The sequence below is a fragment of the Tenrec ecaudatus genome, chromosome Y (genome assembly GCF_050624435.1).
Source record: "Tenrec ecaudatus isolate mTenEca1 chromosome Y, mTenEca1.hap1, whole genome shotgun sequence".
Taxonomy (NCBI): domain Eukaryota; kingdom Metazoa; phylum Chordata; class Mammalia; order Afrosoricida; family Tenrecidae; genus Tenrec; species Tenrec ecaudatus.
The window spans coordinates 16,837,849-16,865,715 of NC_134549.1; the positions used below are offsets into that span (position 1 = coordinate 16,837,849).

The 27,867-nt window shown below is 43.2% G+C and overlaps 1 protein-coding gene and 1 long non-coding RNA gene across 2 annotated transcripts in view; one reads left to right on the forward strand and one right to left on the reverse strand.

Annotated features, from left to right (window-relative positions):
- Positions 1–27,867, reverse strand: part of LOC142435578 (odorant-binding protein-like) — a 62,770-nt gene that overhangs the window by 29,357 nt on the left and 5,546 nt on the right. The gene's annotated exons all lie outside the window — the stretch shown is intronic.
- LOC142435519 (uncharacterized) lies at positions 7,997–10,639 on the forward strand. The gene is made up of 4 exons (XR_012781560.1): positions 7,997–8,108; positions 8,789–8,890; positions 9,088–9,151; positions 10,459–10,639. It is a non-coding gene; the product is annotated as an uncharacterized LOC142435519 (long non-coding RNA).

Here is a 27,867-nt window from a genome sequence, read left to right on the forward strand (position 1 = left end):
TCACAGAGCCAAGGAGGCTCCACGGGATCTTTAAATCATGTAACTTTAGCCAATTGACCCCTACAGCTCCTACTTTCAGGGACACAGAGAGCATTCTTCCCCCTTTGTCTCCTAATTCCGGGTCCGTGCACGTTTTGTTACAATATTTTACCTTTCCTCCAACTGTTCTTTGAACTTTACTGTGCATGCATTCAAGTTGCTTTAGCTTTTTAATTTTATGAAAAGATTACTTTATTACTTTATTACTATAAAAGATTACTTTATTACTTTATTACTATAATGGATAGCTTTGGAGACCCTGTGAGGCAGTTCTCCTCTGTCCTATGGGATTGACACGTCAGTGGGTTTGATCTGGTTTCCTTTAGGTTAGAATTGTCCCGCCGGGACTTCCGATATCAGTGGCTCATGGTAAAACATTCTGAGGCCGGTGTTTTTCATGGTCTGTGATCCTATCAGCACACCTGGCTACGGTCTAGTCATGGTTTTATCTCTTACCTCTACTGCCCTTTTGATTTTCTGAGTCTTGACATGAAGGGGACCGTTGCCATTGCAGTTGGAGTGGCTGGCTGTGCACACCTGAAGGTCTGTGGTTTGAACCTGTCGGTGTCTGTAAGAATTCACCCTAACCGCTTTAGCGTGCAATTTCTCAAGATCGTCATGGGATTAGCCAACAACATGTCAGTGGACTCCGATTAAAACACTAAGTCGTCCTCTAAGAGACGGAGCGGTGCCAACCCATCAGGACCCTTGTGAGAATGGGATGGGCAGTCAGGACAAATAGGATGACCTTCAATTACTTAGTGGACGTCGGGGGTAGGCACACACCTACCATCGTCACAAAGAGGGAATCTCATCAGTTCCTGGTCATTCTCACTCCCCTCCCACGTCTGTAAGATGCAGCCCATCGTTGATAGGAGCTGTGAAGGTGGCTTCTTGGGGTCTCAGACTGCCGCCATCTCAGATGACCAGCATCTGAATCAAGGGCCTAGGGAACAGGTCCAATCCCTGTCCTGGCCTTTGGGCGATGCAATGCCTGGCTGCAGGGGTCCACACACATTGGAAACTCTGCAAGGGAAATACATGGCATTCAGTTTCCATCAAAATCACTGACCAGGAAACCTGTGGGGACAGCTGTCCTCTCAGGACAAGCTCCACCATGAGTCTGCATCAACTCAACAGCAATGCACTTTTCTTTCTCTTGTTCGGTAATTACCAAAACAAAAAAAAATTATTTGACTTTCCATAAGCTTTCTAGTACCTGGAAAGCCTTCGGGAGCTTTTGGAGATCAACAAACAAAGACAGGACTGAACTAGATATGCCATCTTAGTGACACGAAGAGCAGCTTCCAGAAACAAAGCAGCCATTGTCTTGCCCTCTGTTTACCTTCTGGTTCAGGCGCTTGTGTCCACATTTCTGATGGATGAGTATGCACCTGTTCTTTGTCCTCAGTTCCAGGGTGTCACTGCTCTACCGAAAAGTGGACCTTGGCCAAGTGCTTGGCTTCTAACGCAGATATTGGTGGGTGGAGCCCAGGGGACAACCCCCTGGGAGAGAAAGACCATGACATCTCCTTTCGTAAAGACTGACAACCCTGGGACTCTGCGGACAGTTCCCTGTCCTGCTGTGCCCTTCCGACTTGGACTCCACAAGACACAGGGCTGAGTGAGTTTTGAGTTTTTTGGCTTCAGTTCAGGTCTCAGAGATTGTGTCCTCATCGATTGGTGCTGACCCCACGGTACAGGATTATCCATTCTCCCACACCATTTCTGGGTTCCTCGAGCGAGGGTGGCATGACAGCAGGATGGTTACTTACGACACTCTGTGGGGTCGTACACAGCTCTTCTCTCATGCCCTGCACATGCTCAGGAAGGCAGTTCTTCTAAATGGATTTGGGGGCAGACACCTGATCGCACAGCCTCATCCCTGAACAGAATGGCCCCCCATGATGATTTAGACACCTCACGTCCTCTCTCCTTAACACATCTGTCAATTCATTCTCCAGCCTGATGTAAATTTGTCTCCTGGAGGTCATCCATTAGAGGACAGACAGACATGTCTCCATAACTGGATTGCAAGTGGGCATTTGTTGGGGGTCATAACCTACCCTTTCTCTGCACTGTAAGGCAAGAGTAATGTACCTGAGAGCTCCAACTGTGTAACTTTATATTTGCATTTATTTACATATTTTAAAACATTTTACTATGAGATCTTACACCTCTGGCAACAATCCACACATCAATTTTATTGATCACATTTTTACATCCTTGGACATTTATGTTCTATTGAGACCTTGGTGACCGCTCCGCTTTTCCTCCACCTTCCACCACCCTTGTGACCCATGAATAAATTAAAAGTTATTATTATTTTCATACCTTATACGCACTACCATCTACCTCCCCTACAGTTTCTGGCGTGCATCCTCTGAGGGGTAAGTGGGAGTGCAGGGATGCGGGTCTGTGTTGATCCAGGAGCTCAGTTTCTTTCGTCGTCTGTAAATCTACAGACACCGCAGAAGGCGTGAGTGGAGACTAATGAAGTCCCATGGAGAAGGGGACCTGTTTCCTTAGAGCAGCGGTTCTGAGCCTGTGGACCGAGAGCCCTCTGTGGGTCAAACGAGCCTTTTACAGGGGTCATGCCTGATTCATCACAGGTGCAAAATGACAGGGATAGAGTAGCAATGAAAATAACTTTAGGATTGGGGGGGGGCTCCCCACCATGAGGCAATGTATCAAAGAGTCACAGCATTAGGAAGGTGGAGAACCCATAAGATGGAATGACACAATGCCTGAAACTCTGGACTAACATGAAGAACTAGCCGTGTGAATGGCACAGGGCTAGTGCTGATGCCTTCTGTTACACACAGAATCACTGTGGGTCGGAACCGACTGACAGCCCCAAACAACATCTGTATGACAATGGATTGTGGGCCATGGTCACGGGACCAAAGGTAATAACTTATTCCAGTGGCTGATTAACTCTTGTCTGGAAGCCAAAGAAACACAAGGGACTCATATCTCCATATGAAGCCATGTTGTAGGAGCTTTACACAGGGAAGACATCTCTGGATCTGCATGAATGGCTCAGAGGAGACACTGAGAAGACAGTGACAAGTGCAGTATCTCCTTCCCACCAGAGGTCAGAAACACAGACAACACTCCAGGTCCCACAGAGGGATGCCAAGACGATGACCACCAGCAAGTCCCTCACTGGCTTTGAGGCAAAAGTGACCCCAAAGACCAGGGTTTTCCTCCTCAGAGTCGGCACTTCCAACACTCGATCTCTCTCAGGATTCACGGAGCAGACATTGCTGCTCTTTCACAAGAAACCTGGGGGAACAGATCTTGTGCTAAAAGGGTTTTTGTTTTGTTTTGTTAGAGAAATAGAGTGGAAAAAATGAACTGCAAACAGTCTACATGTCCTTAAAGAATTGCCAACCAGGATGTTTACGATTGCTGTTTCGCGAAGATGTCTTCGGGAACCCCATGATAAAGAGTCACATGGAAATACAGGAGGCATAATAGGAGGGAAGAATACACAACCTCTACAGCAGGTTACCTTCTACTGGCTCTTCAGAAGGCAAGTGAACAACACAGCAAGATGAAGACTCTACTCCTGATGCTGGGACTCGCCCTCACCTGCGCTGCCCTGGACACTCTGCCTAAAGAAAAACTCTCAGTGGTAATGAGGAAATCCCAGCACAGAGGGGTCTTCTTTTATGCATGTGCATGTAGCTTTGAGGGATTGTATTGGTGTTTCCAAATGTGTGCACCTGGGTCTACACCTGTAAGTCCCCAAAGCACAGTCTTTTGATTTATTGGGTAATGATAAGTTTCTATGACCAAGCCCCACGAGAGAATGCTGATGCAGGACACCTTGATGCCTTGCTTGGCAGAAATATGCTCCATATGATTTTGCGTGGCTGGTTTTTCAGAAGCAGGTAACTGGAACTTTCTGGTGGGGTCTCTTCTGGGCAGAGTCTGTCCGGCAACTCTCTGGTTTGAATGGAGTGCTGAAACACGGACACCATCAGCAACATGCTGTGTTTCCACTTTCTCCCTCTGTACTTCACATGAAATAACACAGTGGATGTGAGTTGGAACCACAAACAACATCAAGGGCATGCTGCATTTCTACCTGTCTCCCTCTGTACTTGCCCTAGAAATACACACTGGATGTCAGGTGGAAATAGTAGATGATGTCACTGTGTAATCTCCTGCAGGGATTTCTCACTTACATTTCCTATCTTGCCATTGTGTTTGATGTTATTGTTGTTAAATGCTTTTTATCTTAAACACATGCACTTTTGTTCTTATGCAACTGTGTGGCATTCTTCTTGAAGACGTTCAAGAAAAAGACAGTCCCGTGCCAATATTTCTCACGAATGTTACTTTTAGATCAGAGAAAATTATAAACCACTCTACATTGCCTCCACCAACCCAAACAAGACAAAGGACGGTGGAGATTCCAGTGTTTTCATCCGTGAGTTTGTGCGTCTCCCGCTAGATGGACTCATCAGATTAGGATTCTATATCAAGTAAGTAAACATTTCATGGAATGAAAATGAATACAGCAACCTGGTTACCAAGAGAGAATCCACCTTCCTTGGTTGGAGAGAAATCTCAGGGCTCTGGGTGGTGGCCTTTGAACAGTCTCTAGAGGTGGAGATTTAGGAGCCAAAGTCTGGTATATGAAACCCAGGATTGGTGTACATAGAGAGACAGCAAATAGAATTTTGGTTTGGGGAGGAGGAGTTTACAGTACTGGTGGTGGTCAGGAGAAAGGAAGATGAAATCTTGTAGTCCATGTAGACAAAGAGTGTTTGGATATGGATCGTGGGACCAATTGTCCAAATCTGATTGACATGGTAGAACTATGGAATGCTACAGTGCGTGCCTTAAATTAAAAAGTAATAGAGAGCCACACCTCCAAGGAAGCATCATCCGGCTGTGACCTGCTTCATAGCAGGAATTCCACCTTGGATGTCACATGTCCATGTTGACGTAAAATCACATAAACACACTGTGGAAACGCTTTCATTTCCCAGAGGGTAACTGATAATGTGATTGGTATTTTGCACACTTTTGGTAAAAACTCAAGTCAGGAAGAAATAAGTAGAAATATTTTTGGCTCCTTTGGAATCCTCGTTCAGATTCAGAAACATGTTGGAATATGGTTGGGGTTTCTAAAGGAAAGTTAAGATGAGGGGCAGAGAGGGCAGTGATGTTTGGGGATTGTGGCAGTCTGGTAAGAATGAGTGAATTAAACCTGGGATAGCACAGGTGTGGAATGCATTTGAAGGGGAAATGAGTTTTCAAGTTAGGGAGCAAGAAGAGGGGAAAGAAGGATTGTGTTCTGAATTACTCAGGTATTTTAAAAAGAAATACTTTAACACTTCAGTGTTCAAGAAGTGGGGGGAAGGGTGTTCCAGGGCGCTGTAGACAGGAAGCAGGGTGATGGCATCATAAGGTCAGAGTTCTCAGAAAGGAGGAGGAAGCGATAACGCTGAAGAGGATTTTCTGCTGTGGATATGGTTTGAACTCAGCATCTCCAGACCACCAACAGGTGCCAATGGAAGTTGGCAGTCGGCTACATTCTGTGCTTCCTTCTGATCATGCACCTTCTGGGAACTCTTGGGCACAGGATGCATTCAAATACCAAATAACAGACAGTTTTTGAAATTCTGTAAGTAAACAATAACGAGTTCTTAAATCTGACATAGAAAAGAGATCTAAAGAGAAAAGATTTTGGACTTGGGTTGGGGTATGTAACGAGCTAGGTTTTCAATTTGACATTAACTCCTGAAATATTTGAGTGCAGAACTTTGTCTTTATCTTTCTCTGTATCTCTTTCTCTTTGTGTGAATCACGCGTGCATCCAAGCGTGCGCGCGCGCATGCACACACACACACACACACACACACACACACACACACAGATTTTGAATGATGAAAGGAAACCAGCATTGAAAACATCATGAACAAAGGCGCTGGGACAATGGGTAAGGTGCCTATGGTTCCACATCTAGCCGAGAGTCATATAACCTTCCAGTAGAATAATCATATGTTGCCAGCAATTCCTTTTGCTTAAATTAGAAAAAAAATGAACAGGGTATCATTTTCCTTATCATGTTGAGAATGCATGCTTCCTACTGTTTTTAACTCCTCCGTACATGTGGACACATGCTTTCAAGCAACTTTACTGAGATTCAATTTTCTTCCCACGAGAATAATTGTCCGAGATTCACATTTCAGTGGTGACAAATGTCTGGCCCCTGTAAGCAACATCGCACTGAACACGCATCAGTGTGTCTGTAGCTAAGAGAGGAAGGTGGTAATCGTCCTGACAAACACCCATCCTTGGAGTCACTGGTGACTGTGATCAGGGTGTGACTCCGCGGTTCTACAGTTGTCACATGATGAACAGGCCCGCAGAGTCGCACCTTGTTTGATTTCACTCAGTCTTACTGCATTTCACCAGTTGCATTATATTCCAAATGGAAGGTCTTTGGAAAGTGCCTCGAGTAAAGTGTACACATGCTGTTTTGTAGACAAGGGGGCTATGCGGACATTGTTGATGCATGCAAGGCCAGACATGAAATCCTAGTCATCCAGTTATGTATTGAATGATTTTATTACATTTACCAATTCAATTGAAAAATTTTTTTCTGTTCTAGCTTTAAAGAACTATGCCTTCCCTATTATGAATATGTATCGAGAAAAGGAAGCAATGAATTTGTTAATATTGGTAAGTACCAGAGTGTTCTCTGGGATAGGCGCTTGTTGAGATTCAATTGAGGGCCAAACTTTCTCACATGGAATCTGGAGATACAAATTTTGCTTCTGCTAACCATCAGAGGTAAAACCAAGTAGAATCCGCTGAATTTTCCAAGCATTTTAATTTGTTACGCAAGGAGATAAATGATATTACATTAAAAGCCCCTTGAAACTTTGAATATAACCAGGAGAAACTAAAAACAAATGCTTAGAATATTTCATGTCAGTCATGGGCAGATGGCAAGGTTCTGTGCCCTTTAAAAATAACCTAAAAGACTACAGTCTGATGGATCCAGTTTGAGTATCGATACGAAGGCCATCTTGTCAAGAGCAGAGATTTTTAAAGCAATCCCAGCCAATCATTTAAGGTATAAGTTGATTCCCATAAGACATGGAATCTATGTCATTCTCCATCGCCCTTTCTCCAAGTCAGATATCGTTAAAAATCAGGTGTTGGTTGAGATTTCTTCCCCTCATTTTGTCTGATTGTTTGATTATTTTTGCTTAATGTTTTAATGGTCATGAAGAACATTATGCATTTTCAATGGCTCAGACTCTAAATCTTTGATGAAAGTTGAGTAGCAGCTCTGTGAAATGGAAATAAGCGAACAATGAAATTATGTGCCCCAGTGGTTGCTTTACAAATCAATTTTATCTCCTCTGTGTAACCGTTATCTCTTATATAAGCTCTCACTGAAATCTTCAACAGCCACTGTGTATCACTCTACAGATCAGCCCATCAACAGGAAACCAACCTACTGCCATTGAGTCATCTCTGACTCATAGTGACCCTGTATAAGATGTCAGAGTCTTTGTAAATCTTTCTAAGAGCAGACAGCCTCATTCTTCTCATGAGTGCCTGAGTGGCTAGAACCACCAACCTTGCCATTCAGAGAACAAAGCTCACTTAGCATCACCATCTTGGCTTCTCAGACACTGATGTGCTTATCAATAAATGTACATGAGACGGCTTTTAAAAGTGGGCAGAGGAAAAGTCCATGAGATTTCGATTTCATTTTTTTTCACTGTCTTTTCAAGTCCCGTCCTCAATGTGGTGGTGGTAGTTCGGCTTCACTAAGTTGATTCTGATTCTTCATCACAACTCTGTGACAAACGGTGGGAATCCCCGTAGGCTTGTAGAGACCGTCCCTTTGCGTGCTTAGTCCTAGCAATGCCAGAAACAATATAGGCATATTTCTTGCTCATTATTTATTTTCTTCCCAGGTCCATTCAACAATAGTGTGAAATTTATTCATATCCTGAGAAAAATTTTCATAGTACTGGACAAGAGGGTAGATAAATTTGGAGGATTTACCAAAACGGCAGAACTTCTGGGTAAGAATCAGCTCCACCCCTGAAAGGAGGAATCAACATCTCCCCGATCAGGGATTCTAGTCACAACGGGCAGGGTGCGATATCACATGGTCGTTCATGCATAAGGACCCCACTTGAGTTTCCAACCTCCTTGCCAACTCGTGGAGATCAATCCGTGTGTTCCACTTCCACTGACCTTAGGGTGGTTTTCAGAGGATGGTGTTTTGGAAGTTGATCACCAGGCCTCTGTGCCAGGACCCCTCTGGGAGCACTGAACCACCAACGGTCCTGATGGCATCCACGTGGATTGTCCATTTGCTCACCTTTGATTCAAAAAGCATTCCAATTCCCATGGAGTCAACTGCAGCCCCAGGTCCCCTCGTGAGGGCCAGGGAGAACTGTGACCCTTAGGATGTTTCAGAATGCATGACCTTTCAGCAGCAGAAAGTCAAGCCATGCTCCCAAGGCGTCCCCAGCCAACATCCACAACAACCACCAAAAGCAGACCCACTGCCATTGTCATGAGGTCGATTCCTACTCCCAGCAGCCAGATGGACATAGCACCTTAACCATTTACATGATCCATGGATTATGTGGACACGCCAAAGGTGGTGTTTTACTGTAGCCCCCGAAAGCCTGCCTCATCTGTATAGTCACAATGTCTCATGGAAACTTCCCACTCTTTATATGCCGATTTTCAGCAAGAAGCACTTCTGTGCCCCAGGAAGACTTTGACAACTTCTTGGATGTTCTCAAAGAAGAGCAGATTCCTGAGGAAAACCTAATCCATGTCATCAAACGAGGTAACTCAGCCACACTTTGCCCTGCGTTTCTAATTGACCTGGCAGGTATGCACAATTTCAGGTAACACATCAATCTCACTTACATCCTCTCTTTGTAAATCATTTGCTATGAGCTAGAGTGTTTACACAGAATCCTCAGTGTCATTAGTGTCGGGTGCTGACCTTTTCCCCTTGTCTTTTTTGTTCTTTTTCTCAAGACAATTGTCCTAAGAATTTTCCAAAGTTGCCAGGAACCCTTCCTATAACACAGACATTTTGAGGGTAAGTTACCATGACCAGTGTCCTTTTCTGCCCTTCCCATCCAGGTAAGGATCTCCCACAGGGATTTCACATGGGCTGTAGGTGCAGAGGTGGGTAAGGGTCGGGATGCTAGGCAGAAGATTAGCACTTGGCAACCATGTCCTGCTCCATGGGAGGAAGGGGAGGTTGCTGCTCCCACAGAGTTCCAGCCTCAGAGACCCACAGTGGAGGCTCCAGTCTGGCCTGTAGGTTCCTGGAGGAGTCAGCACCAATTGAATGACAGAGGTTATGGTCTGGGGTTTGGTAATCGTTCTTCAGGAACTGCTTGATTCTTGATTCTCCAAAAGTATGCACCCAGATGACATTTCCTCATTGATGGTCCCCCTGCCATCGATTCAATCCGGAATCTTGTTATTGTTGTGGATAGATGCCACCACGTTGTCCCTGACTCACCGTGACACAATGCACAGCACAAGGACACACTGACCAGTTCTGTACCGTCCTCACGATTGCATTTTTTAAAGTCTGAGCCCATCGTTGCAGCTACTTTGTCAGTCTTTCTGGTGCACGGTCCTCTTTTATTCTGACCCTCTACTTTGTCAGGCAGGAAGTCCTTCCCCAGAAAATGATCCGTCTGTAGAACACATCACAGCAGCCCTAGAGCGGGTTTCCACAGGGTAAATCTTCAGGGCAACAGACAGTCTCTTTTTGACCTCGAAACAGCTGGTGTGTGTGAATCCTGAGTCTTGCACTGAGTTCAAAATGACTCACCCCACCTCGACTCCACTTTCTGCCTATAACTTGTTGCTGTGAATTCTATTACAAACCTACGGACCCCGCAAAATATACGTAAAAATGCCAGAGAACCTCTTTGTCTACTTACATAAGCTAAGTGTCCCATCTCTCTTACCGAGGGACTGGTTGGTTCAAGTAGCTGACACTTTAGTTCCCAGAAGACAACGTATCCATGTACTACCAGGATCTCTTCTTCTATTTTGTTTCCCTTAAAAAAAAAAACAGAACAAAGCATAAACATAGTTTTTCAGGTCATGATGTTTTAGGTCAGGGAGTTAAGTTCATTCCCAAGGCCAAGACTTCTGGAATCATGAAATCCCTGCTTCTACCATCTCCACAGCCTTGGAATCATTCCATGTGGACATTCACCTGTCTTAGAGACAGACTTTATTAATTTCCAAGTAAGAAAGTATCAAACTCTTCTACCTGACAGATACTCAACTCTAGACACCTGACTACTCTTGAGACTCTTTTAAGATCAGCATGACTCAACACCATGTCCTGGTTTTTCTCCCCCCCCCCCCCCCCACAAGGTACCTGGATGGACAGTCACAGACACAGCTTCCTCGTGGAATCAGAATCATTAGTAGGAAGAGCTCCCTCTGCGTTTCTCTGCAGCTCATGTTCTTCTCAGAGAAGACAGGTTCCCTCCCTCACCTAATCTTTCTCAGTGTCCCCTCCTCTATGTGCGGTTTATCTAGATCATTAAATTGTTCAAACAAAATTATTTACTGTGTACAGGGTTCTTGTTTGTCCTTGCAGAGAAGGGATTCAACTTGAGGCTCAGTAGATATTCACTTTCAATAGAATTCTCTAGGCAGGCATGTATGTAACTGGTGTAAGGAGTGGCCCATGGGAGACAAGGTTGGATTGAGATGGAGAAAGAATTCAGAGAACCAGCCAGCTCAATGGCCTGAAGGGTCTAAACCAGCCTTGGGAAATATTTACTGTACAGATGTGAGGTTGTACACACCTGCCTCCTAAATCTCAATAGAGTAACATATTCATCACGGGGTGTTAAACACCTGGCCAACTGATCAGAGTCGATTAGAGAGCAGCCTACGACAGTTCTCACTGTAATCAGATTCCCTCTCTGTTCTTACAGCTCTCATGTATGAAATAACACGGGAGTCTGTGATCGTCTAGTACAGGATCAGTAGGGAACAATGATGAGACAACATCACAGGCCTCAGTCCAAACCAGAACTCCACACCCATTGCCTTCTAGCTAATTCTGACTCACAGGAACACCCTGGGACAGAGATGACGTGTCCATGAGGGTGGGAAACGCATCCAATCATTACATGAGGAAGAGAAGTGTTTGTTTGGAAATTGCTGATTTCATCCCTAAAAAGACTACATTATGTTTGCAAGTGATATGCTCCTAGACATTGAACCTTGTCAATGACTCAACAGGAACGCCAATGAAACCAATAGAAGGATCCAGCAAACCAGAGGACACAGAGTCAACCTTCAAAAAACAGTTGGACTCCTGACACCACAGGTCTGCAGTGAGCACCTGGAGAGCCACGTGGGGACCTTTGAACCCTGCGTGTGGCTGTGAATTACAACTGAAAGACATCAACGGGTATTATTCACATAATAGTGATTTCATTTGTTTGTAAATGATCATTGTCAAATTGTTGGAAGGGACACACTTGACTCTTCCATCTACGAAGTTTCCCAAACCTACTCTCTACCAGAAGAGGATGCTGGGGGAACGAATTTCAGGACTGGGATACCATTTATCGTAGCTACACAAAGATGAAGTGCGTAGAACCTAATCTTAAAATTGAATGAAAATCACTATCATTTAATTGATTCTGACTTACGGTGATTCTACAGGGCAGGCTGAAAGGCCTGCTGAGGGCTTCTGAGATGGTTATATTTTACTGAAGAAAAAAACTTCATCTTTGGCCGTGGAGTAGCTGGTGATTACCAACTGCTGACCATACAGTTAGCACTAACGCACTAGGACTCCAGACCTAAATCTCTTGGGAGATTTAAAGAATACATAATATATGTAATTAATAATGTCATGTAATTAACCGGTATTTAATTAATCGATAATAATCGATTGATAATATACTTAACATGATGTATACCATATATGTTAAAGCATGTATATACAGATGACAGTCATAAGTTGACCAAACTACTGGAAGGAAATAGGAAAATATTAACGGTATTCAAATAGACTTCTAGATACAAGGCAATCCGACTCTTATTTTAAAGAGATGGGAAATAATGAACCATCAACTTCAGATGGAAAGTAAAGAGACCCTGGCTACAAAAACACTAACACAGTAGAACGAAGTAGACAATCTAAAATGTCCGAATCATTCTACACAGACAATGGAATAATAACAGACACACAGAGCGATGGAAGAGAATTGAGTTCTCATCAGTAACTCCATCCTGTTGTACACAGCTCAGAATCGCCCAAGGCCTGGAAACCATGACATTAGGAAGAGAACATTTCTCTAACACATGGTGCTTTCCAAACTGGATATCGATTTGCAGAAATAGGACACAGAATCCACGTCTCATGCCGCATACAAAGCCAACTCAAGATGAATCACAGATGTACATGTCAAACCTAACACTACACACATCATTGTAAAACAAATACGTGTGCACTTAGGAACCCTCACACGCGACACTCCCATGTTACCAAACGAACGAAAAATCCATGAACAACAGATGATAAACTACATGACCCAGCATCCTACCACTGAGATCATTTCAAGGATCATGGCTTTACTCCCAGGGAGAACTAGTTTAATATATGCCTGAGCCATCATGGTTAAATATTTACTGCATGGACATGAGGCTGTACAGACACATATCTGTGTCCCAAATCTCAGGAGAGCATTGTGTTCATCACAGGGTGACAAAAATTCTTCACCAAATATTCATGGGTGACAAGAGAGCAGCCTATGAATTTACTCATTGTAATCAGATTCCCTCTCGGCTATTATACAACTGTTATGTTTGAAATAACATGGCGAATGTGTTACTATGTAGTACAGGGTCAGTAGTGATCAATGATGAGGCCACATCTGAGGCCTCACTCAAACCCTGAACGTTACACCCATTGTCTTCTAGTCATTCCAACGCACAGGGACAGAGCAGATGTGTCCATGAGGGTGGACACCTCCTCTACTCTTTAAACAAGAAAGAGAGAGTGATGGTTTGGAAATTGTTGGTTTAATCCCTAAAGAGACTAACGTGTATTTGCAAGTGATTTGTGACTATCTATTGAGCATTTAACACACTTAAGCCTGTTGCCAGACACAGTCATACTGTCAGTTGTTAAGCATGAAGTACACACAGAAGACAAAACAGTTGAAACAGATTTCCTAAAACTATGAAACTGAAGTGCATGCCAGCACCTCACCAGCACATGACATGGAGAGTCCATGGACTTAGAAATAATCTTAACAACAGCACAACAAACAAGAAACTAATCTCTAAAGCTATGGAACTCTAAAACACCTCAATCAGAAAAAAAAAATCCAATTACAAAGTGGGCAAAGGACAGGAACGGAAAATTCACAAAAAATCTCACCGAATGGCTAGCAAAATGTTCACAAACATTCAAAATGATCACAATCATTCACCATCTGGGAGATGCAAATCCAAGCACAGATGAGATGTCACCTTGCACCAACAACGACAACCTGATTATAAACCACGGGAGCAATAAATGCTGGGACTGCAGGATGAGCTTGGAACTCTTACCTATGCCCGTGGGAGTCTTATGCATGCTGTAAAGATGTTCTGCCACTCTGGAAAGTGTCACCTCAAATAATGGAGAACAGAAAGTGTTAGGAACCAGCAAAAGCTCCGCTGCGTGTACACCTTAAAGCACTAAGAGTGACCACAGGGACACACAGTATGCACTCCCATGATCACTTCAGCACCGTTCCCTAAGCAAAACGATGCGACAGGTCAAATGTCCATCAGCAGAATGATTAAAAAAGAAAACCTCTGGTGCATGCACACAATAAAATATTATTCATCGCGGAAAAGAAGTACCTAATGGTTTGAATGGACCAGAAGAATAACGGGCTGAGTGATGACAGTCAGTCAAAAAGAGAAAGATAATATATGAGACCAGTAGTATAATGATAACACCCAAGACAGAGACTGTCAATCCAAAGAAAACAGGCTGTAGAGGTTTCCAGGGACAGGAAGGGAAAGATGAAGCAATGCACAGGAGGATGACAGAGACTGATGGGGTGAAAGAGTGAATAGAGGCACCTAAGAGGGAGAAGAGACAATGGCGAGGGTGGTAGCATCAGAGTGGACTGATGGTTTAAACTGTTAATATGCAGAGCGGATGGTCGAAAATGAAAACCGCCCCTCACCTAAATCACAATAGAAAACTCACTGAAAAAGGAGTCATGTGAAGGGGAACAGATTGCAAGGATCCACATACATATAACCTCCGCCATGGGGGTGGACAATAGAAAAGTGGGTAAAGGAAGACACCAGACAGGGCAAGATATGCCAAACAATAATAATTTATAAAATATCAAGGGTTCATGAAGGAGGGGGTTACGGGTAGAGAGGGGGAAATGAGCAGCTAATAACAAAGGTTCAAGTAGGAAGCAAACATCTTGAGAATGATGATGGCAACAAATATACAAATGTGCTTGACACAGTGGATGTATGTATGGACTGTGATAAAATGATTTTTAAAAATTAGCCATCAGTGCTTATAAATATTATATTTCTCAAGAATAACTTATGCTTACGTATTGCCTGTTCTTCCATGATAATAATTTACTTTAAGAACCAAAGAAAAACACCTGGAAATCAAAAGATGCTTTTGATAAAAAATGCAATTCCTCTCCTCTGAATCGCTTCATTCCTAAGAAAAATGAAGGTCTAGTCAGAACTATGGTGTTCTTATGAGTCAAACACACCTGAGGAAGACACATTTGGGATGACGTTACAGAACCATTGTCATTGTCTTCAAAATACAACCAAACAACTTTTCACACTTTGCTGCTGCTCACGTGGCCTTTGAATCAAGTCTGATTCAGGTGTGACACTAGGTGTGCGGCACACAAGGTAACTGTGGAATTGTTAAGGCAGTGAATTGTCAAAAGTAGATTGTCAGCCTTACAGCACAAGACGTAGTATTTTCAGTCACCTTAAATACATGTATAAGTTGGATATTGAATAAGGAAGACCAAAGGAAAAGGAGATAATACATTAGATAATGGTATTGATCAACAATACTGAAGCACCAAAGACTGTGGAAATAACAAAGAAATCTATCTCGGAAGAAGAGCAGACATACTGCTCCCTGGAGGCGAGACATTGCAGAGTAGTGATCAGTGATCAGGAGAGACCAGTCCCTGGAGAAGGACATCATGCTAGGTGACATGCAGGGGAAGCGAAAAAGGAGGAAGGCCCTTGATGAAATGGAATGACACAGTGGCTGCAACAATGGCTCAGGAATAAGAACAAGTGTCTGACAGGGCAGGACTGGGAAGTATTACCCTCTGTTGTGCATCAGCTCCCTAGGAGTCCCAACTGACCCAATGACACCTGAAAAAAACATGTTTATAAAGGAGATAACAAGGTCCATTGTCTGCTATGCTTCCAGTGAGACTCACAATAGCCTGGTAATTCTCTCCATATTGTGAGCAAGAGACAGTTAAAGAGAGGTGCAGGAGGAGGGGAAGAGGAAAAGGAGGCAAGGGGTAGAGGGAGAGAAAGGTAAAAGAAGGTAGTCAGGGAGAGAGCTGGAAACAGAGACCTAAATTCACTCCTTGTCTAAAGATTCAGAGGAATTTACACGACTTGGAGACCAGATGGTCTCCCGAGACATTATTCATATCTTATGTGTATCCCCGATTAGGTAAACACCCTGAAGATATTTGTCTCAAAGGGAACATCAGTGTTTGCAGTTATGTTTTAATGCACAGATGAGTGTAATTCATATGGCCATCTTGTTGACTCATGGAACTAGGCTCCATGGAATCCCACACCCTCACATCTACTATCAAGATTTCACCACGAAAACTCAATGGGGGCACAGTTCTACTCTCCAATCATTCATCATTAGGATACAAACATGTATGGTCCTGTCTGCGTCCTCAGATGTGCCTCTCAGCTCCCTGAAGCTTCCCTCCATAATGTCCTGAAGGTATTTACTCAAGTCAACCTGAATACCAGGAAATGTTTGACGTCAACTGTGTTCCCTTTACTTAAGACGTTCTTTCCCAGTTTTCTGTCAAGTAGGTCTACAATTCCCTAGCCAACTAGGAAAGCTCTCCAGGGAGCAAGTTTCTGTTGCGTGTATTTTATAACCTTTGAATTTTTATTCTATGTTTAAGTCGAACTATGAATGAGGAACCTGTTGGTTTTCTTCTTCCATAAAGACTGACACACTCAGAAACCCAAATGGACAGTTCTGCTGTCGTACGGGGCTATGAGTCAGAACTGGCTAGATAGCTGCAATTAATTTGCCCCTTATTTCAGATGTAGGTCTTTGGTCAAGCGATTGGTTCAATATGTTTCTATCTTCTACAAAAAACTTGTGGAACTAAGGAGTTGTGTTTCTTCTCAATGATTCTATTGGTTTTTGTGCACAGTTTAAATTTAAGGGGTTAGTCAAGGATGCCACGTCACTCTTTTCTAAAGAGACAGAGACCAAATAACCAATGACACATTCTAGATGGTCAAGCATTCAGCAAAACATAGAAGGAAGAAGAAATTCTAAGCAGAGGGGCAAAGTGCTGTTGCCTTGTGAGGATTGTCATCCAAGCCACCAAATGTGTAGTGTTCGATAGCTAGTAAAATCACTTTGCTCTCTCCACTGAAAACCTTGGTTTGGTTTCTTATTCTATTAATTAAATTATAGAAATTTTTCAAGAGCCTCCTGGTGTAGGCCGAATGCTTTTGAGGTAACATGGGTCACAGTGAACTAGGAGGACACCAGGAACTGAGGAGGCCGTGAGGGGGTACCAATGGGGGAGGAACAGCTCAAGGGAGGAGAGTGAGCCTGGCTCCACAAGTTGAAGAACAGTGTCATTGTCCCTCAGTGGGTTATAAATTTGTGCGGTTGGCATATGATCTACTGGGTACATTCTCAAGAACAATCTGAACAGACAAAAAGTTCATAAAAGCACACTCAAGGTCTTGATGCATACATATTCCAAAGAATTAAGAGACATTACTACAGAAGCATGAAAGAGGTAGCTTGCTGTTAATCGAAAATACTTAAATTATAGTAAAATTAGGATTTAGTTAGCTGTTGGAAACCAAGTAAAAAGAATATAGGCACCCACAATCTCTTTGATGCATAAAGACCCTCCAGAAATAAGAGACATAATCACAGGAGGGTGGAAGAGGTAGCATGCTCTTGATAAAAATATCTAATATATAATATTAAGCTGTAGTTAGATGTTGTAAGCGCTCAGTGCAGTCACCCCTTCCCGTGCAGGAAGAAAACGTTTTGTGACTTATGTCAGCGATGTCCTAACTCAGGAAGGGGGTGGGCAATGCCATTGAGATGAAGCTCCAGTGATTTCTCATGATCCAGAACAGAGGGATGTGAAGATCCTGGTTACCAAACAGAGTGCTTTGGGAAGATGAGTACAGGTAATGCAAAGGATAAGCCTGACTGGCATGGCTAAAACCTTGTCAGTTTTTCCCCACTATGATCCAACTGGGACTAACTAGTTTTTTTCATTTACAATATTTCTTTGTTCATTTTGGGGTTCACAACAGATGTGTTGAGTCATTGGGGCTGACCCTCTTAAATTTGTGTTATGTGTTTCTCTGATGTTCAGTATATGATATGATACCCAGCATTGGAGGACTACAGGGAAAGCAAGCAGGATACAGGTGTCTGGGTCGGGGGGTGTACAGAAGGGGGAGGAATGGGGCTGGTAAAAGGCACCTGATGTCAAGGAGTTCCAGAAGACAAAGAATGTCTTAAAACTGACCGTAGTATTAATTGTACAATACTGCCTGATGTGATTAAACTGTGGAATGATATGATATCTGCATTCACATCCAACAAAACGGTTTAGAAAGAAAAACATAAGTCACATCCAAAGCCTCCCCCATTTAGATCAACAACGGAATACAGCGCTTCAGGGATGGTGTGATAACCACTGGTGACACAAGCTAATGTTCCTGGGACATGACATTGAGAAGGTGACAATCCATAGCAACTCCCTGCACCAGAACAACAAACATGGGCCCTCCTGCACCCTCCTCACATTGTTCCTGTGCCTGAGCCCATTGTTACAGCCAGTGAGGATTCCGCTTGTCGGGGGTCTTCCTCTCCTTCACGGCCCCTCTACTTCACCAAGCCTGATGCCCTTCTCCAGGGACTTGTCCCTCCCGGCAAAAAGTCCAGAGTATATGAGACAAGATCTCACCATCCTTCTAACTAGAGTACACTCTGGCCCTACTCCCAACTCAGATCTGTGTCCTCTTCTCAATCAATGTTACTTGTAATATTCTTTGACAAAACTACTATTCAAATACATCCCTTCTTCTTTGGCCTCCTTTATTCAATGTCTACCTTTCACAGGCTTGTGAGGCACTTAGGAGTCCTTGTGTCAGGATGGTTTCATATTTTCCAGGATGTAGTTCTTCCCTTTCCGATTAAAGTCGATAGGAGTCAGCATTGTACTACATACATGTTACTATGAGACATGGAAAGTAACGTGATGTGGGTGAGGCCATGAGAAAGCTATGTATGGGAAACTGTTTCCTTGGTTAGCAGCTAAACCTGCCCTTTGTCACACTGTTTGGGTATCAAGGGTCTCCTATTTTATTTATGTTGTATTTTTGCCATGAACAAGGGTCCTAACTTCCTTGTCAGTTTCAACTGTAACAGAGATCAGGTTGACTAGAGAAACTCAAGTTTGCTCTGCAAGCACGAGGCAGAAGGAAACTTAGGTTTGCTTCCTCCAAACTACTCAGAAAAAGGAAGGGAAAATCAATTTGTAGACCTTAAATGGTCAGTATCAAGGTCATTTCAAAATGAATCTTCACAAATAGTGCTGTCTGGATGGGATTATAGTCATTCACCTTCAGGGAAATCTAATGAAGGCAACTATTATTCAAATTTATGGACCAACCAAAAAGGCTGCTCCTGAAGAGGTTGAAGAGTTTTATCAACATCATCAATCAGAAATTGATCAAACATGCAATGAAGATGCATCGATATTTATGAGTTACTGGAATGCAAACATTCAAAACAAAGAAGGAACAGTATTTGGGAAATGTGGACCTGGTGATCGGAGCTAAAACAAAGATCCCATAATAGAATGTTGGAAGCCTGATGGCTTGTTTATCGCAAATATGTTCTTTTTACCACAGGATTGAACACTATACACGTGGAGTTCTCCTAATAGATAGCACACAAACCAGACTGACGTCTGTGGGAAGAGATATTGCAGAATCTCAGCATCAGCAGCTGAAACCTGGCCAGGCGCTGATTGTGGACAAAACCCTAAATTATGTGCAACTTCAGGCTGAGCTGAAGAGAATTCAATGGAATCCAGGAGAGCCAGAATACGACCTAAATTCTGTCCCACCTGAATATCAAGTACATCTCAAGACGAGATTTGCTGCAGTGGAAGCGATTACCAGCAGGTATGCTGAGCCGTAGAAGGACAACAAGACCATGATTCATGAAGAAAGCGAAAGGTCATTAAACAGACAGGGAAGAAAATATCAGAAGGGATGTCAGTAGAGACACAGAAAGTGGCTCTTAATAGTGGAGTAGCTACACAAATGGAGGAAAGGATGAAGTCAGAGAGTGAAAAAGAACATTTCAAATAGAGTTCGAAAAAACAATGGAAAATATTCTAATGAAAGGGCAAGACTAAGATGAAAACCAAAAGGGAAGAAAACGCTCAGCATAAATGAAAGTGAAAGAACTGAGAAAAAGTTCAAGAATTGATTTGCAATATTGACAAATTCTATATGCAAAATACTAAATGGTGCAGGAAACAATAAAGATGTTTAGAATACATAGGTACTGCACCCCCACCACCAAAATGCATCTTTTATCAAAGGGAACGTAGACCTAGGAACCGATGGACTTTAAGGAGCAAGTTGAAGCTGCACTGAAAGCATTAGTCAAACAAGGGCTCCAGTAATTGGTAGGTGAGACCTTGTGGACATGTGATCAGGAGAGACCAGTCCCTGGAGAAGGACAGCAAGCTGGGTAAAGTGGAGGGGAAGCGAGAAAGAAGGAATGCCATCACTGAGATGGAATGGCACAGTGGCTGCAACAATGGCTGAGAAATAAGAACTGTGAGATGCGCAGGACAGGGAAGTGTTTCCTTCTGTTGTGCCCCAGGTCCCTAGGTGTCAGGAATGACCCATGGGCACCTGATAACAATATGGTTAAAAAGGAGATAACAAGGTCCTTGTCTGGTATGCCTCCATGAAGAATCACCATAGCCCAGGATGTCTCTCCACATTCAAAGAAAGAGATAAAGAGAGGTTTAGTAGGAGGGGAAGAGGAGGAGGAAGAAAATGAGGAGGAGGAGGAGGAAGGAGGGGAAGCAAGGAGAGAGAGAAGAAAATAACAAAGTCCTGAAGTCATCTCCTGTCTAAAGATTGACGTGTAGACAATCTGTGAGACCAGATGGTCTTTCCTGACATTTTTCATGTCCCGATATGTTTATTCTCCCCCAGGTGAACACCCTGAAGATATCTGTCGAAAAGGAAATGTGAATGTTTGCAGTGTATGATTTAATAGGTGGATGAGTGTAATTCATTGGCAATCATGTTGACTCAGGGTTCTAGGCTCCAGGGAATCCCACACCGTCGCATCTACTTCCAAGATTGCACCCAAGAAAACTCAGTGGGGCACAGTTCTACTCTCCAGTCACTCAACATTAAGGATACAAATGCATATGGTCCTGTCTGCCTCCTTGGATGCATCTCTCAGCTCCCTGAAACTTCCCTCCATACATTTCCTGAAAGTATTTTCTCCAGTTCAACTCCATACCAGGAAATGAGCTTCCTTGCAGTTTAAGTGTGTTTGCTGTCTTCAAGGTGTTCTTTCCTAGTTTTCCCTCAAGCAGGTCTGCATGTCCCTAACCATTGAGGAAAACTCTCCAGGGAGAAAGTTTTAGTTGCATGTATTTGATATCCTTTGATTTCTGATTCTGTTTGGCTTTAGGTGCTAGCTATGAATGAGGAACCCCATTGGTTTTCTTCTTGCATAAAGATTGACACACTCAGTAACACAAAGGTACAGTTCTGCTGTTGTACGTGGCTAAGGTGACTCAAAAGTGACTAGATAGATGAGTTTGTCCCTTTTTAATTTTGAGATGTATGTCTCACATGGTTTTCTCTTCTACAATCAACTTGTGGAACTAGGGAGCTATATATTTTTTTAAATTATTTCCATTGTTTTGCTGTGCATAGTGTAAATTAAAGGGTTAGCCAAGGACACCAAGCCACTCTGTGCCAAACATCCGGAGAACAAATGACCAATGCTGCAAACTAGACGGTCAAGCATTTCCGCTAAAGCAGAAGTCAGGATGAAGAAGGGAAATTCTAAGCAGAGGGACCGAAGTGCTGTTCTGTAGTGAGGACTGTCTTCCAAGTCGCCAAATATGTAGGACTGAAAATTCACTTTGCTCTCGCTGCAGTGAATGCTTGGTTTGGTTTCTTATTATTTTTGTTACATAAATATTTCAAGAGCCTCCCGGTGTAGGATGAACGATTTTGAAGTAACATTGGCCACAGTGAAGTAGGAGGAGGATACCAGGAATTGAGGAAGCTGGGAAGATGTGTAAATGCGGAGGAACAGCTCAGGGGAGGACAGTGGGAATGTCCCCACAACTTGAAGACCAACGTCACTGTCCCTCAGTGGGTCATTCAGACACTGTGACATTGGCATATGGTCTGCTGGCTGGGTACATTCCCAAGAACAATGAGAAAAGAAGGCAAATAAATAAAAGCACTCTCAATCTCTTTGCTGCATATATATTCTCAAGAATTAAGAGACATATTCATAGAGATGGAATAGCCTGCAGTTGATTAAAAACTTAAAACATAACATAATGAAGCTTTAGTTAGATGTTGGAAACCATAAGTGTGAGAACCCCTTCCAAGAGAGAAATAAATATGTTCTTGGTCAAGGGATGTCGTACTCCATGAAGGGGGTGGATATTGCCAGTAACATGAACCTGTGGTGATTTCCCATGATCCATGTGGTTGTCACCTAATGTGGTGTCAATTTAAGGATTAATGGTGTAGAGGTGGAGTCTAGGGTATTCATCTGGAGATAGCAAGGAATCTTCTCTGTGGGCATGGCCTTCTCCTGAGATTTCTGGAAATCTGGTTCTTCCTCCTTGGAGGCGGAAGACACTTTTCTCTCTCTGCCACTCCCTGGGAGACATTGCAGAAGACAAGCCACATGGAGGGAACCAGACCTCTGAAGCCAGAGAAGCCACAGAGAGATCCCTGCCAGCGCTGAGATGCTTATAACACTGCTGGATCCAAAGACGTTCTACCTACTTGCTTGGGACTCTCCTGCATTTGGCTTCATTGCATGTCTTTCTTGTATCAGAAAAGGAATTTAGAGATTGTTATCAGACATATGGGTTAATATCGGACTTATGGACTTGATCTGGACTGGGCTGGGATGTTTTTTCAATATTCAATTGCTCTTGTATATAAATCACTTTCTTATATACGTGTGTATAGATGGATTTGTTTCTCTAGTACACCAACACTAACACAATCCAAAATAGAGGGGTGAGAAAAACCTGGTTGCGAAACAAAGTAAATTGGAGCGATCAAATAGTTATCAAAGTGATAAACCTAACTTGGTTAAAACCCTGTCAGTTGAACCCACCTCTGAGTGCCACTGAGACTGATGTAATTTTCAACATTTTCTGTATTTCTTTGTTCATGTTAGGGTTTATCACAGATGTGTTTGGTCCTTTGGAGTGACCCTCTTGAACTGTTGTGTTTGTCTGTTGTTGAGTATATGATGCCCAGCATTGGTGGACTATGGGGACAGCAAACAGGGTAAGGGTTTCTAGGGGCTCCTGGGCGGTTGGGTGGAGGAGGGGAGGTAAAAGGCATCTGAAATCCAGGAGTTCCAGAAGACAAAGAATGTTGCAGCAATGGTGCAATACTGCCTGATGCGGTTTAACTGTGGAATATGATCTCTGTATTCACTTCCAACGAAGTGGTTTAGAAAGAAAAGTCAGATCTAAAGCATCCTCCATTTAGATGAACACGGGCGTACGACGCTTCAGGGTCGGTTTGATAAACACTGGGGAAACAAGCTGCTGTTCAAAAGACATGACTTTGAGGAGGTTACACCCTACGGCATCTGCCTGCATCCTAGAACAAGTCACGGGCCCTCAATCTCCTCCTCGCCATTGTTCCTGTGCCGGAGCCCAGTGTTACAGCCAGTGACAATCCATCTTCTTTCAGGTCTTCCTCTCCTTCACAGCCTCTACTTTACCATGCCTGAGGCCCTTTCCAGGTCCTAGTCTCTCATGACAACATGTCCAAAGTATGTGTGTTAGTCTGGGTAGACCAGAGAAACAAATCCAAGACACTCATATGTGTATAAGAGATTAAAAAAAAAAAAGAGAGAGAGCTCTCTCCATATAAAAGGGTAATTGTATATATATATTTTAAATCCTAGCCCAGTCCACATTAAATTTGTTAGTCTGATAATATCTCTTATTTCTGATACCACTCTGTAAATTCTTCTTCAGGCTCATTCAATACATGCAATGACTCTGATCATAGGAAGATCACAGGCTAATACGTAGAAAGTCTTGTGGATCCGGAGGCAGTGGAAGCATCCTAGCACGGGCGTGGGCCTCCATGTGGCTCCCCAGCTCCAGGCTCTGGCTGCCATTAGCATAGCTCCATGTGGCTTGTCAACAGGAATGTCTCACAGGGAGACGAAGCTGAGAGGGCATCTCTGCCTCCAGGGGGGCATTTAGGAATTCCCAGAATCCTGAGGAGAAGGCTATGCCCACATGGTGGTCTCAGTGGCTATGGAGGCATTGACAGGCTAGACTCCACCCCTTGGAAAGTTGACAAGAGAGTATGTAAATGCCACATTTTATAAGACAAAATCTCACCATCCTTGCATCTGAAGTGCACTCTGGCCGTACTTCCAATACAGATCGGTGTCCTTTTAGCAATCAGTGTTACTGCAGTATTCTTTGACAGTCCACGCTTGAAATGCATCAGTTTTGCTTTGGCCTTTATTCAATGTACAACTTTTACAGGCACCTGAGGCACTTAGTAGCCCTAGTAGCAGGATGGTTTTACATTCCCCTGCAATGAGAAAGGGCCACCGTTTCAAATCTCTAACTGCTCATCAAGAGAAAGGCAGGATTTTCTGCTTCCACAGTTACAGCCTTGGAAACACACAGCGGGTAGTTCCTCCCAGTCTGATATAGGTCGCTACGAGTCAGCACTGATATCATGACACTTCGTATGAGACACTGAAAGTAACATGACCTGGGTGAAGCCCAGAGAAAGATAGGAATGAATAACTGTTTCCGGTCTTAAGAGGGAAAAACCACTCTGTGTCACAAAGTTTGGGGAATCAATGGTCTCTTATGCTCATTATAAAACCTGTTTTATTTATTTGCCATTTCTGACGTGAACAAGATCCTAAATTCCTTGTCACGGTGTCAAGTGCAATACAGATCAGGTTGAGTGCAGAAATGCCTGCGTTTCTCCTGCAAGCTTGAGACAGAAGGAAATTGATGTTACTTTCCCTGAAACTACTCAGGAAAAAAACAACAAGGGAAAATCAAGCAATTTATATGCCTTAAATTGAGTACCAAAGTGCCAAAGTCATTTCTACTTGAATCTTTAAATACAATGCTGTCTGGGACAGGATCATAATCGTCCACCGTCAGGGAAATCTAATCAAAGCAACTATCGGTCTAATTTATAAACCAACCTCAAAGGCTGCTCCTGAAGAAGTTGAAGAACTCCATCAACATCCTCAAACACAAATTGATGAAACATGCAATCAAAATGCATTGATAATTTTAAGTGAATGGAATGCAAACATTCAAAACAAAGAAGAAGGAACAGTAGTTGGGGAATATGAACAAGGTGTTAGGAGCTAAACCAAATATCGCATAATAGAATTTTGGAAGTGTGATGACTTGTACATCACAAATACCTTCTTTTAACCACAGGAATGAACACTATACGCAGGGAGTTCTCTTGATGGAATGCACACAAACCAGACTGTGCAAAGAGACAACGCAGAATCTCAGCATCAGCAGCTGAAACCTGGCCAGGATCTGCCGGTAGACATGACCACCAATGACTCATATGCAAGTTCAGGCTGAAGCTGAAGTGAATTTAAACATATCCAGGAGAGCCAGAACACAACCTTAAGTCTGTCCCACCTGAATATCAAGAACGAACCAAGAAGAGATTTTCTGAACTGGAAGAAAATGCCATCAGGCCTGCTGAGCCATGGAAGGACATCATGCGCGAATAAAGAGAAAGGTCACTAAAATACACAAGGAAGAAAATACCACGGGGCATGTCAGAAGAGACCCTAAAAGCTGATCTTAAGAATGTAATAGCCACACAGATGGAGGAAATGATGTCATAGAATGAAAGCGAACATTTAAAAGGGAAGTTTGAAAAGACAATGGAAAATATTTTACAGCAATGTGCAAGAACTAAGGCTAGAAATCCAAAGGGGAAGGACACACTCATCCTAAATGAAAGTGAAAGAAAACAAGAGAAATTTCCAGACTTGATTTATAAGTAAAACATTAAATAGTGCAAGAAACATCAAAGAAGATGGTTAAAATACATAAAGTCACTGTACCAAAAAAATAAAAATTTATCCTTTTCCTAGTATTTCCAGCGGGTGCGCAGGAATAGGAACGAATGGAATTGAAGGAGGAATTGAAGTTCAAGCTGCACTGAAAGCATCAGGCAAAACACTGGCTCCAGGAGTGGGCACAGCACCGACTTAAATGTTTCAACAAGTTAATAAAGCTCTGAAAGCACAAGTTAATAAATCTCTGGAAGTAATTTGGGAGGCAGCAACCTGGCCAACTGACGGTAAGACATCCAATATCTTACCCATCCACAACAAAGGTGACCCAACCAAATGCTCACACTGTACAACGGTGTCATTGAGGGCAAAGGCATGTACAATGTTGCTGAAGATCAGCCAACAATGGTCACAGCACTGCACTGACAGGGGAGCTGCCTCTGGATTCACAAGAGGGTGTGAAACTAGAGATACCATTGCGGGTGCCAAATGGACCTTGGGTCAAAATTGATAACACCAGAAAGATGTCTACTGGTTTCTCATTGACTATGCAAAGCCATTCAATAGCGTGAACCCTAACAAATTTGGGTTATACTTGAGAAGGGGAATTTCTCAACCCTTTCTTGGGCTCAGGAAGTCATGCACACAGATCAAGGGCAAGCTGCTGGCTTGACATTCAGGAAAGGTGTGTGTCTGCGTTGTATTCCTTCAGCCTATTTCTCAATATGCATGTTGGCAAATAACCAGAGAAGCAATATTATATGAGGAAGGATGAGGCATCTGGATTGAAGAAAAGTTTATGAACAAGCTAACTTCCTCAGAGTGAGCAGGAGTGGAAATATTTGCTTATGAAGATCAAAGGCCTGCGTCCTTCAATGCAGATTACAGCTCAGTGTCAAGAAGGCCCAAATCCTCACAGCTGCACCAGTAGGTGACATCCTGATAAATGTAGATCAAAACTGAATTTGTGAATGACTTTGTTTTGCTTGGATCCACAATGAATGGCTTGGAAGCAGCGGCATGAGATGAATAGACTTAATGCATCAGGTGTATCTGCTACACAAGGTGTGGAGGAGCAAAGATGTTACACTGGGGAGTCAAGTGCACTTGACCCAGGCTATGGGTACATTTGAATCATGTTGCTTGAAAGTACCACAGACATTCAGGGGATAGACAAGTTTGTCTTGCAAGAAGACAGGCCACAGGGCTCCATAAGACAGGGATGGCAAGAATTCATGTTATGGATTTTGACATGTTATGGATTTTGACATGTTATCACAAGAATAATCCTTGGAGAAAGAGAACATGTTTGGCAAAGTAGAGGGCAGAGAAAGACAGAAGGCCCTCAATGAGATGGATTGACACAATGTGTGAACAATGGATCACACGAAGGACTAATTGTGTGAATAGCACAGGGCCCAATGTTGCTCCCTGCTATCATGCACAGATCGCTGTGGGTCAGAACCGAATGAGGGCCACTAACAACATCGGCATGAAAATAGATTGTGGGCCTTGGTCGAAGGACCAAAGTTATTAACTTATTCCAGTGGCTGATTACTTCTCTTTTTGGAAGAAAGGTTAACACAGGGGACTCATGTCTCTATATGAAGCCATGTTGGAGGAGGTTTACACCGAGAAGACATCTCTGGTTCTCCATGAATGGCTGAGGAGCACACTGAGAAGACAGTGACAAGTGCAGGATCTCCTTCCCACCACAGAGGTCAGACCCAGCCAGACAACACCCCAAATCCAACAGAAGAACGCCAAGACGATGACCACCAGCAAGTCCTTAATTGGCTTTGAGGCAAAAGTGACCCTCAAGACCAGGTTTTCCTCCTCAGAGTTGGCACTTACATCACTTGATATCTCTCAAGATAAATGGCATAGACATGGATACCCTTCCACAGGAAACTTTCAGAAAAAGAATTGGGGCTAAAAGGTTTTTTTGGTTTGTTTTTGAGAGGTAGAGGGGAATGATTTACACACAATCTAAATCTCCTTAAAGAATTGTCAACCAGCATGTTTACTGTTGCTGTTTCAAGATGTCTTAGGGAACCAATGATGAATAGCCACATGGAAACACAGGAGGCATAAAAGGAGGCAGGAATACAGAACCTCTACAGCAGGTTACCATCCACTGG